The sequence below is a fragment of the Chaetura pelagica genome, unplaced genomic scaffold (genome assembly GCF_000747805.2).
Source record: "Chaetura pelagica isolate M959 unplaced genomic scaffold, ChaPel_1.0 scaffold24, whole genome shotgun sequence".
NCBI classification, from domain to species: Eukaryota; Metazoa; Chordata; class Aves; order Apodiformes; family Apodidae; genus Chaetura; species Chaetura pelagica.
This window is the reverse complement of record NW_009953077.1, coordinates 1,082,915-1,095,169: the sequence shown is the minus strand read 5'-3', so window position 1 is coordinate 1,095,169 and position 12,255 is coordinate 1,082,915. Positions and strand designations below refer to the sequence as shown.

At 38.3% G+C, this 12,255-nt stretch overlaps 1 protein-coding gene across 1 annotated transcript in view; it reads right to left on the bottom strand.

Moving 5' to 3' along the window:
- The window catches only part of SHQ1 (SHQ1, H/ACA ribonucleoprotein assembly factor), a 40,943-nt gene that overhangs the window by 6,291 nt on the left and 22,397 nt on the right, over positions 1-12,255 (bottom strand). The gene's annotated exons all lie outside the window — the stretch shown is intronic.

Here is a 12,255-nt window from a genome sequence, read left to right as displayed (position 1 = left end):
GCATGGCTGCTTGAGCAACCAAACCGGTGATTTTTGGGGAAAGTCTCTTGAAGATGCTAATTGAGCTCGCCCTGTTAGGCAACACCTAAAGTCACTTGAACAGCATATTCTGACACCCAGGGGTGGAGAATACAGCGGGGGAGAGACACACACTCTTGAATTACCATAACTTAAACTTCAGGGCTTTAGACCAACAGTAGCATGCTTCTTCCAGAAAGGCAACTAACAAAATAAACTTCCCTCCACATTTCAAACAGCTAAAAAGAGAAAACTTGTGATACGGAATTTAAAGACAATTTTAATAAAATATTCAAGACATGAATAGCCTAGGTGTGATCAACCCCAACTGGTAGCATACCGATGTGATAATAGCCCTGATGGTGGTGAATGCAAAAGCAGACTGGACCTTTAGCTGGAATACTAGGAAACTCACACTAAACACACTACCCACTTGCCAAAACTACTCTTTAAAAAAGAACCTGAGCCTCAGAATCTGCCTGAAGGTAAGAGACTAAGACTCAATTATACCTTTTAGCATGTGTTTTATATGAGATACCATATTTCACCATTTTTTATTCCACTTTCAAGGTTACTCCTAATGAGAGCTTCAAGTTATACAGCAGTCAATGACCTCTGACCATAGTGAAATAGTTTTGAAAAAGCAAGCTCAGAATCAGTGAACAGAAATATCCAAATTAAGTTCTGAAATAAATTGATAGCAGAAAGCCCATAGTCCTGGTTAATGTTAGCAGATCATGACAACCCCTTTACCTGTCTGTACACACTGTGGTTACTGCAGACTATGACAGTGAACCTAACTTGACAGTGTTTTTATTGCAAAGTACCTTATACATGCCTTTACCCTAACTCCCCACAAGTGTGGGGAAACTATGCACAGATTTTCTGTCATCCAGCTATGGGAACACAACCATTCTCTAGAGTGAAACACGGATAAAGCATAACAATACTAGCATGAAGTTTAAGGAATGAAGTGGACAAGAAAATACATACAACATCTGAACCACAGGGCAACTTTCATGGAAACAAAAGGCCCTCATTCAGAAGAGCACAGATATTATTTTACATGTGTGCCATGCACAGAAAATACTGTAGGATCTTAATGAACATAAAAGTCTACTTTACATCTCTTCTCAAAAACAGCACCTCTATCCACAAAACTCCTTATTGTAACAGTTAAACAAAGATTAATATGCAACATTTACTAAATCACTTTCCAGCTTTTATTAGCTGGTTAGCTCATCATAACCCTACCTGGCTTATGAGATCTGAAAGACTCCCAGGACAGGTAGTACAATTAACAGCCAGAGATAAAAAACAGCACCCACTATTCAACAGTTTCATGTGCTTAGTTTATTATACAGTTTCATAGTTAAGAGGCAGAACCAATAGATAACTCCATTAAAACCTCATTAGCTGTGATCAATGAGTAGAGAAGATAAGAACAAAGCTGAATTTAACATGTTAGTGAAGGAAAAACAGGACTCAGGTAGAAACTGACCTAAACTTTAACTAATCTTCTACATTATCTGCAGCAAGAGAAAGACAGATGAGTATAAACACAAAAGAAATAATATTTGTTCACATGATTTAGTACTAGATTAACTACTATCTTCATAGGAAAGAAACAAACCATCTCCCCAAGACAGCACTAAAGACTGCTTAATTTCTGCACTTCCTTATGACAAGCCAGCTGCTAAAATGTGCTTCGTCTTGTCAAGGTCTTTTATGCAATTGCAGATAAGAATTTTTTTCCATTTCTCAAGAGGATGGATTCTGATTTTGAGCCTGAATAACTTAGATTTACACACTTACACTGTCCATGTCTATACTTACTGTTCATTACATCCTTTTTTTACAACTCTTGGAAATACTAGTACCTTCAATCAAATTTAAAACTAGATTTTTAAAAAGATCTTTACATTCCTGCATATTTCATTAAAATAAGCAGAGGTGTAAGCAATGAACCTCATGAGAAAAAGGCCAGCAGAATTCAGCTATCCTGTGGTAGGAGGCCACAGCATGCATCTACCAACCTGGTGGTCAGTGCTAAGACAAGCTCCTGCATGTGCACCTCTTGTCTGGTGAAGGTGTCAAAGGATGTGGTGAAGAGATTAGCCAAAGGGTCTTGGGTTTATAGGAAGCTTATAGAAATTTTTTTCATCCTTCATAAATGTCAGACAAAGCAGAGACTGGAAAAGCATTCACTGCACACTGAATCTTAACCCTAAATATAGGAAAACCACACTATAAAAAAGGGAGTACTGGGTTCAGAAAGTTAACTGAGAGCACTGGGTTACATCTCCCTGTAAGCAAGATGCCACAACTCCAAACTGAAAAGCAGAAGTCCAGCAGAAGGAGACTACTTCTGACAAGAGAAACTCACCACTTGTCTTCAGCTAACAGAAAGCTGCCCTGCACCATAAAACAATGGCTGATGTGGAAGAATCCCATTAATTTAACTGGAACAGAAAATGCTTTCATCTTGAAATTCTGGCTCTCAAAGTGCATACATGAATTCTGAAACAGAGTGCAATGCTAACACTGCAGTCCAACTTGCAGTCTTGTAAACATGAACTGCTATCTACATAGCTTAAAGTATTATAGTTTGTTAACCATAAATCAAATATAAAGCATAGCGCCATTGTTTCCATGTAAGTGACTCATTTTATGTTAAGAAGTCTGATTATTTCAAGTTACTTTCCTTCTGAAATTCCACAGTGCTTCCTTCACAATGAATCCAAGTACTGCATAAGCTAAACTTCATTTAAAAAAATACTTATAAATATGAAGCTTTTCAGTACAGCTTACTGATGTGGATTATACCATGAAAATATTAATAAAATAGAATTAATATTGGGCTATAAAAAGAAACAGTCTTTATAAGTTATAAGAATACTTTAACTGAGCTTAGAAGCAGCTCAGCATTGCCAAAATACCTTCAGTAAGTTGCAGCCAGTCCAAACATCTAGCATTTGTACAGTTTCCAAAGTTATAGATGATAAATACAAATTATGAAAGATGAATAGATAACTCACCACAAAACAGATGCGGAAAAAGGAAAACAATTTATGTGATAGTAAGTATTGGCTGCATTAGAGAAATGGAACACTGAGAATTGTTCTCCATTAAACCCGTACCCCTCAGATTTCTTAACTGCCATTATCAAGAAGTTGGTCTTTCCCCATCACCTCTGGTGGTCTAGGGAGAGAGCACCCCTAACCCTGCAAATTATATCATTTGTATTACAATACGGGAATGAAAGGTACTGACACAAAGCAGTGCAGAAGATGTGGATTATAGTGTCAGGATAATGCTATTACAAAAAATACATATATTACCAAAATAACAACAATGACCACAGACAGGCTTAAAGGCACAGTTATTCTGACATGACCCCACCCCTTTACAGTGTAATTTATCCTTCAAAACAAGAAAAGTCCTTGTAAGGTCAATCAGTTTTAACTGTGACACTGCTTCTGACTGACACCCTTAACACTTGAAGAGAAAACACCACCTGTAGCATTCCCACTCACACTCCACTCTTGTCTCACACAATCTAAACGTACGACACCAAATCTGAGCATCATGCAGAGTCCTGGCACGGAAGCAGAAGGGTCTAAACTGAACAACCTGCTCCCATCTTCTCCACCCCATACCCTGTTTGAAGGGCACCCAGTATCAAGATGCTCTAGAACATGATCATGCCTCTTATTAATACTAATAATATCACGACACCCCACTGGATTGGCTGCAGATCTGGCTTCCTGACCATGACAGGGCAACTTGCAGCCCATGTGTGCAGCATCTCACAGCTGGTCCACTCAGCCCAGCTCTTGCCAGGAGTTCTCAGGGAAGAGTGGGGACTGGGGTTTAGAACACAGACTAAACTATCATCTCATTCAACATTTTTTCTCTCCCATTCTACCTCTGTTATTGAGGTAGAGACTCTTGAGAGTTATGGGGCCATGCCTGCAAGGGGCAAGGGTATGTGGAAGAGACCAAAGTAGCTACTGACAAGGTTGGAAACCAAACAGGAAGATGTTATCAGCCTGCAGATAAGCTTCCTGCTTTGATCACAGCTGCACACTCCACATGCTTAGAAAGGCAACAACTACACAAGCTCATCCTTCCCCCAGTCAAAACAGAAGAGTCAGCGGAGATGTGCTGACTGAAAAGAGGTGACACAGATCACTGACCCTTCTGTAGGCAGCCAGGAACTGCCTCCCAACAACTTTGGAAAATCAAAGTAGTAGCCCGAGGGTGGAAAAAAATGGCTTTCTTCTTTGCCTTCCCTACCCACAGCAAGGTGCATTCAGACACAGCCTGAAGGAATATAAGCTACAGAAAAGTGATGGAATAAATAGAAAAACAACAACAGAGGAAAGAAGAGGAAAAACATCAAAGAAAACTGCAGCTAGCAGCTGGGAGGAGAGATTAAATCCCTTGTTAAAAATCCATGTTTTACAGGGCTTGCTAAAACATATATAAAGGGGAAATTCTGGTACCATATCCACCTGCCTATCATATTTTTCAGCCTTCAGGGCAAACAGTGTTTTGCTTTAAGCCTCTTAAGTCAGTACACTACATTACTTGGGTATTGTTATTTACAAAGCACTGTATGTGCACCTACTGCTTAACAGACACTGAAGTGACAGCCCAGGCCTTAAATAAGATGAAACATGTACTGAGAGGCATGGCAGCTCAAGATGGCAGTAAACAAAAAACTGTATTAAAAATATGCATCAAAACAGTGGAACAGGAGACATGTATCATGTGCTTGCAAATTAGTTACTATTTTTAAATCAAAGAACTGTGATCTAAGGATTAAGAGCAGATGACTTGGGATGAAAATAAATCTGGGTTTTCTACCAAATTCAGGCACCAGTCAACATACTCTAAGTTGTAAGGAAAATGATAGCACTTCCTCTTGTAAGAATAGAAAAAGCTGGTTTAGTATCATAATAAATTGCACAGAATCTCAAATACTTTCTGCACCAGACATAGCTAGTGTTTGAACCACGGGGGTTTTTTTAAGCTATGCCATCTTTATGGAAACAAATAAGAGACTACAGAATTACCCAACAACCAGGGGAAACTGAGCCAACTCATAATTACTCTTCACTAGTAATATACTAAAACTTCTGTCCAAATTTTTCCTGTTCCCTGTTCAACTAGATGGATTTTGTCTACACATGGCTAAAACCAGAAATCTAATACTTGCAGACAAGTTCAAATCAACCTTTAACTTTCTTACCACAAACTACTGAGTTTATTCAGTCTCTCACCATACCACAGGTCATTCAGATATGCACATTCACAGACCCTTTTTTCCCCTAACTCTGTTTTTCAACATCTTTTTTGAATACAAACTAGGATTAGCCTGTTTTAGCACAGTCCCAGAAATGATGCATTCTAGGGTCATGCCACTTCCTTCTAAATGATACTACCCTGCTTCTCCAGCTGAACATTGCACTCACCCTCTTATCTCCTCAGGGATAAATAGATGCTTAGGTTCAAACTGTTCTCAAGTATGACCTAACCTATTATTCTGGAGCTGCTGTCCTCAACTGTCTGATATTTTCCAATTCATAACTGTGATCTACAGTATTCTACTGTGACTGTGCCATCTTATACTTGATTGTATTAAAATGCATGTTGTTAACTAAGCCAGTGCAATTTATTTTCTACCTTTAAATCAGTAACTTTTTATGCTGTATTTTCTTACAGATTGTTAAAGACACTGGACAATACTCTGATACTCTCTTAACAATGAATTATCTTAATTTTTCCTAGAACACTGACATATGAGGTGGTACATAAACTGAAATATGCATAAAATGAACCACAAAGAGCTTGAAAAGAGACCATTTGAAGGGGACACTCCATCATTGGTACAAGCTTGAAAACCAGCTGGGACATCTAGAAGTTAATACACTATTACAAGCCACCAAAGAAGTGAATGAAGAGCAAATCTAATAAAGCATAACTACTCAAAGCAGTAAGCAAATGTAATGCTGCATACTCAACTAGCTGCCAGCAGTAGTAATGCCAGCTTGTAAAGTCTGCAAAGAAGGAATTACAATAATTGGGGATGAGCTACTATAGCAGTAACTATATGGTATATACAGGACAGCAAAGGAGGAGCCCACATAGCCAGATAAAACACAACTTTCTTGCTGTTTTTATGAAAAGCTGTAATCACAAGCAGAATTAAGATTTGTTTGGTTCACATCTTACACCAGAACAGCACAGGAAAGAACAGACTTCAAATAAAAAAATCTGCCAAGACCAACACATCGCTTTGCAGGGAGGTGTGGGCACTGGCTTAAATGGCTATAGTGTTTCCATCATGACAATACTACTAAAGAAGGATAGTGAAAAATACAATCCTCTAATTACAAGATAGATCAAAAGAAGAGATTTTGTGATGGCAGTGATAGGGTTGTTACACTCTGATAAATACCATAACTGGCTACATCAGAACACAAGCTAAAAGCATACGCTAATAGCAAGGCTGTTTTCAGAGCAGCAACATGAATGCAACTTGGTTTTTCCCTGCACCACCTACTTTGAATACTGGAGTTCTTAATCAAACCTGAAATTACTGCAAGCTTTCACTAAGCTAAGGTTAACATGGACAGCAATGAAGGTGAAGTAAAACCTAAACTACAGCCCAAGCAGACAGTTGACCATGAAACTGCAATGCACATAACATACAATACACTGGGGTGTATTCTTCTTTAAGTCTTAACTGTATAAAGTGCTTTAAACATGCTGTACAAATCAGTTTAAACCTACAGAGCCAAGAAGTAGGATTTTCATCCAGAACCCATTACTACTTATGTCGTTGTTCTTCTGAATTACAGAAGAGGTTAACAGCTGAAAATTAGCATATTCCTCTAACATCCATTAATTTTTCCTATCAATAAATTCTTGAACTTTAATGGGTGAAAATGTAATGAACTAACATGTTAGTAATACACTATTTGAAAACCTTTCAGGATAGTTTTATTCCTCAAATCCTCCTGTCTGAACTTAGTCTTTTCATGGTAAAGCTGCAAAGACAACAGGAGTTACTCTAGTCACCCCCTCATAAAACTTCATTAATATCAACCCAGCAAATAGTAAAAAAGTAAAGACAAAAAGATTTCTCAAAGCCTGTTTTTACTCCAGTATTTTGAGTTTTAAAAACCCCAAGTCACTAAAGAAAACAAAAACATCAAGAATAAACAGCTGCAAAAAAAGGCACAATCAAAATAGTTTCTACATACTTGGAAACACTTTTCAAAGCTTTCCAAATCAATGATCACTTTCACAAATCATTTTAACATGTCATAGATGTTAAAGTTCTATTTACATTCATCTAAAAATCATAATATTTGACTACACAAGCTTAAAAACTATGTATGCTAAAGTGTTTTCCCAAACGTAGCAAACGCTTAAGATACATCTTTCAGGAATGCTGTCTTAGATGATCTGCATACAAATGCTTTTTGCCCTAGAAGCAGCATAGAATAGGATATAAGGGAGCTGTGTAATAAAATACAAAGGAAATAAATAAAATGCTCGATAGATGAGAGAACTTAATGCAAATTAATAACAGACCTAAAGAGCTGTGCAAATACGTGAAACTTCTGAAGACTCAGTGTGGTACAGTGTTTAAATGGGCACAATAGCAGTTAAACTACAAGCACCACTCAGCTAACATTTTTGTCAAAAATCAGTCTTATGCCTTCAAACCCACTCTTTTTTTTGCAAATACAAATACATGGTAACTTGCAAAATACATTTTTAAGTCAGTTAAAGCCAAGAAAGAGCTCAGAATAAAAGAAGAAATCTTCCCTCTACCAAACTTTAAACCATGCAATGGACTGAAGCTGTGATGCTAAAGGTTGATTTCCTTACTTCCTTGTGCACTTTACAATCTGACATGTCACAGGCAGTGAAAATCCTAAATATAATGGATTTTATTTTTTCCCCTGAAACATTTGGACTCTTTAATGTCTTTGCAACATCAGGTCTTAAAACTGCAGGCCCACATTACACTATATTGATTAAAACAATAATTCAGAAAACCTGGGGAAAAGAAAAGGGGGCTGAACAATCACAGTCAATCACATCACCTCCATGACATGCTGTGAATGTAATTAATCCTACATTTATTTAGAGAAGTTCACACCCTACACATAAAGCAGCAACTCCCTGCTGGCTTCAGACTAGATAATTACCTTGTACCAAGTACTAGGTTTCGATTATAACAAAGAGATGAAAAGGAAAACAGACCTAAGAAGCCAGTCTGCCTTCAGGGTATGTCTCACTGCAAATCAAGAGAAGCAAACCTAACATGCTCAGGAGTATCTGAGTTAGCTTTCATTTAGTTAGTTGCAATAAAGGTAGCAGCTGCTACAGAGGCTGTTGATAAATGCCACCAGGAAGCCTTTTTTTTACTCAAAAGGAAGTAGTCCATACTTGAACTGGCATGTTACACCTATAGTCACCAAAATTAGCAAAATTACATTTGTCTTAGAGCACACATAGAGGTGAAGTTTTGGGTACAGAGCATGCATACATCAAAGCAGCCTATATACTCATACAATAAATTAAGGTGCAGACAGTCCCAGAGGACACACAGCTCATCTCTCCACATACAGATCTCCTTTACTGCAGGAGTTGAAACAACTACAACACAATCATGATTTTATATTTTGCAATAGAACAGATCCTGAATACATATGAGATGGTAAGTTAAAAAATAGAAAAAGTGATAGTGAAAAATACAACAGAAAATACATGGGATCAAACACATTACTCTGCACTAACTGCCTGCTGGACACAAACTCCTAAGAAGTCTCTCAGCTTTCTACCCAGCCACTCATGTCATGGCCAGCAGGCATCATGCTGCCAAGCTACCAGAAGTCAGATATGTACAACAGTGGACAACAAAGCACCATGTGAATAGAGACTAGCACAAAGGGGAATACAAAGCACTGGAGAAAGACATCAGGCAACACAAAGGAACCTCAGTACAGCAAGAGTCAGTGGGTAAACTACTCTGACACCTATAAAGGATACAGCTCCTATGGGGTCACAGACACATCACTCCCCTCCAGCAGAAGGAAAAAAGTTCTGTTGTAACAAACCTACTCCTAGATTCCTCTGGTCTTACCAACCCATATTGCAACCAGTGGTTTCCCCACAGCTCCTTCTCCTCTCCCTCATCTCCTTCTGCTCAGAGTTAGGTGTGAAAAATGGAGAAAAGCTCAGACTTAGAAAACAAATTCAGTTAGAATTTCACCTTGGCAGGGCCGACGTAAGTATCATAGTGGTTTGTAAAAGCTCTGACCTAAAGAAAAAAAAGTATGCAAACTAGACAAATTAAATTTAATTTGTTTATGGAAATGAAAGTAATAACAGAAGTGACAGCAGGGTGGATGAAAAGCTCACTTAGCAGGGGGATCAAATGAAGTGATGACATGTCATTATGACCTCAGGGGTTAAAGATGCAATTTTCCATCTGGCTGCATCTGGCTTTTCAACAGAAATGTTGACACCACCTGCCGAGATTTACTACAAGCTGCCTCCATAGGTCTTTGTCTAGCTTTTGTTACCCAGGTTAACCTTTACTTTTCCCCTCTTTTCTAACAAGTTTTGCTGAGCAACATGCTTCCTTTCTTCAAAACCCAATGAACAGTTAAAAGGGTTTAAGTCCCACTTGATACAATGCATGAAATTTTTAACAGTAATTTCATAAGCAGCTCAAAGAAAGACACTAGAAACCTAGAAAGCAGGTAAAATGAGATTTAAAATTGCAAACAGGAAGATGAATTTTTAGCTACACTGCTAGTATCTTGCACTGACCAAAGACTTCTAGGAATCTACTTTACAAATAGTCACAGGTACTCACATTAAACCATTTTTATGAAAAAAAAATCCTTGGAACTGAAAAACTAGCTTGTACTCATCATACACAATTCACTGTTAGCCCCCTGCATGTGTTTTATTCAGCAGCTTAATCATTTCCAATTCCACATAGATTGTGCTCAAAATAAATCATCTTTTTCCAGCCCAATGATACATTCACTTATTCATCTAATTTAGCCACAGCCAAGCTATGGTCTCAAAGCAAATTTGTAATCAGCTATTGACACACTGTTGGCTATCACTGTTTTGTTTCCACATTGAATATTTTAAAAGCTGGGACCTACCGGGGTGTTCCTCTCCTGGAGGCTTAACCTGGAACAGGACTATATGCTTACAACCACTTGATCCACCAATTATATTCTTACCTGTGCCTAACATTTTTTCTAAACCTACAGTGCCCAGACTTTTCTCTGCAAGTACAGGTGAGTTAAAAAGTTGGTGCCAGCTGTTTTTGAAGTGCCCAGACTGTCCAATAAAAAGAGCCTATAGTCTGTTTTAATTGTTTAAACAAAGAGGTACCAACCTCCACTGCGACTTGGTTACATACCAGGGAAAGAAAAGAAGCAAATAAAAACCCTCCACATATTTTGAGAGAGCCCTGGGACTACAGCTATGACAAGAGGAGAAAATGGAGACCAAGAAAGATAGCAAAGCTTGAATGGAGCAAAGAATAGCTAAGAAACAAAACAGAGAAAGAATCCAGGCTAATGAGTCTCATAAATAACCTCACTGAAAAACCACCACAAAAATACCTGTAAATACCTTCCCCTCCCAAAGCTCTCTCACCACAAAGGCAATTTACCTTCTTCCCCTGCAACGGAAGATGTACTACCCCACTCTCCAGATGCCTTATGTACCAGGGGGAGCTGGGAACTCCTGTCATTATCAGACAAGTCATCACTCATTCCTAATCTGTTAAGGTATTTTCTGAACAACAAGTAAACTTCACTGTTGCCTTCAACATAATGGAAAAAACAGGTCCCTGTTTGCTTCACACATGTTTTCAACTTCAAGCACAGGCTTCACTGCTGAACTGAAAATGAATGACTCAGACCCATGCTTAAATGCTTTCCTGATTCAGACCTGAAAAATAGGAATGGCTTCTGCAGTTCCTCTTTCTCTCGTTCTCCTAATGACAGACAACTATTGTGCCATGTCATTATGACAATAAGATAGCTTAATTGCCCTCTTCCCAGAAGCTGTCAGTTCTGCTTAACTGGTACACAATGTATGCGTCTGGGAGCAAATGCGTTAATATGTCAGTCAGTTCTACCTACCATACATTTTCTTCTGCTGTATTTAAAAGAAAGCCTTAGGTTTTATAACTTGCTAGACATTCTGTTGCTTGATATGGGCAGCAGTGACATTACTGCCTCATGACTCATTTCTTTGTGAAAGATGCATGAAATAACTTTCATTTACCTTCTTCACCTCATCTTCAACCTGAACATGAATTTCCCCATACCTCTGCTTAAGGTATGGCCAAAAAAGGCCTCCTCAAAAATGACAGTGTAAAATGAACTGGCTGTTCCACTAACTGATTGGGATTGATGAATCACAGTGTTTGGAAACACCTGCAGTGGCCTTAAAATATTTTTCTGCATTGTTACTTACAGGAGCATAGTCACTGAGAGCATACAGAGAAGAATGTGAACCAATAGTATCTACACAAAGTAATAAGCAATTGTTAACTGGAGGCTTTTATAAGGAGCACTCTAAGGTCACACCTAAATACACAGCCCATGCAAACTGGCTCAATTCTCTCTTTTATTATCATAATGATTATTACCAAGTTCCCTCTATTTCCCTCAATGCTTCTTCTGTCTTGTGCACTTATTCTTTCTCTCAGTGTCTCTTGGTAAATTGTGAACTGGAATGCAATGACTATTTTTACCTACTGTTTTACGAGTCTATATGTTGCTATATTAACATGACAATGGCATTTTTTGTTTATATTGGTAATGCCTTCCTTTTCAGAGAAATACTACTTGAAACTCCTACATGTATTTTGTGGGTCTTCAGAGAAGGCTGTTTAGACACAAAAAAGCAGGGAGAAAGTAAATGACAAAAGCAATATAAAGCTTAGTAAGATTTGAACATGCAGCTTTCCTCGTTCATGTCATCCATTTCTCACTGATGTCCTACCAATACTCTGGCTTTTAAACCACAGTGAAGTGGAAGCCAAAGCACATTGCCAGGGGCAGTGGAGCTGGCAAGCAACTACAGGGGCAAGAGTACACAGGGCAGAGATTTGTGACACTTATTCTGGTGTTAATCATCAATTGCTACAACTGCTACAGTCCATAAATCAAC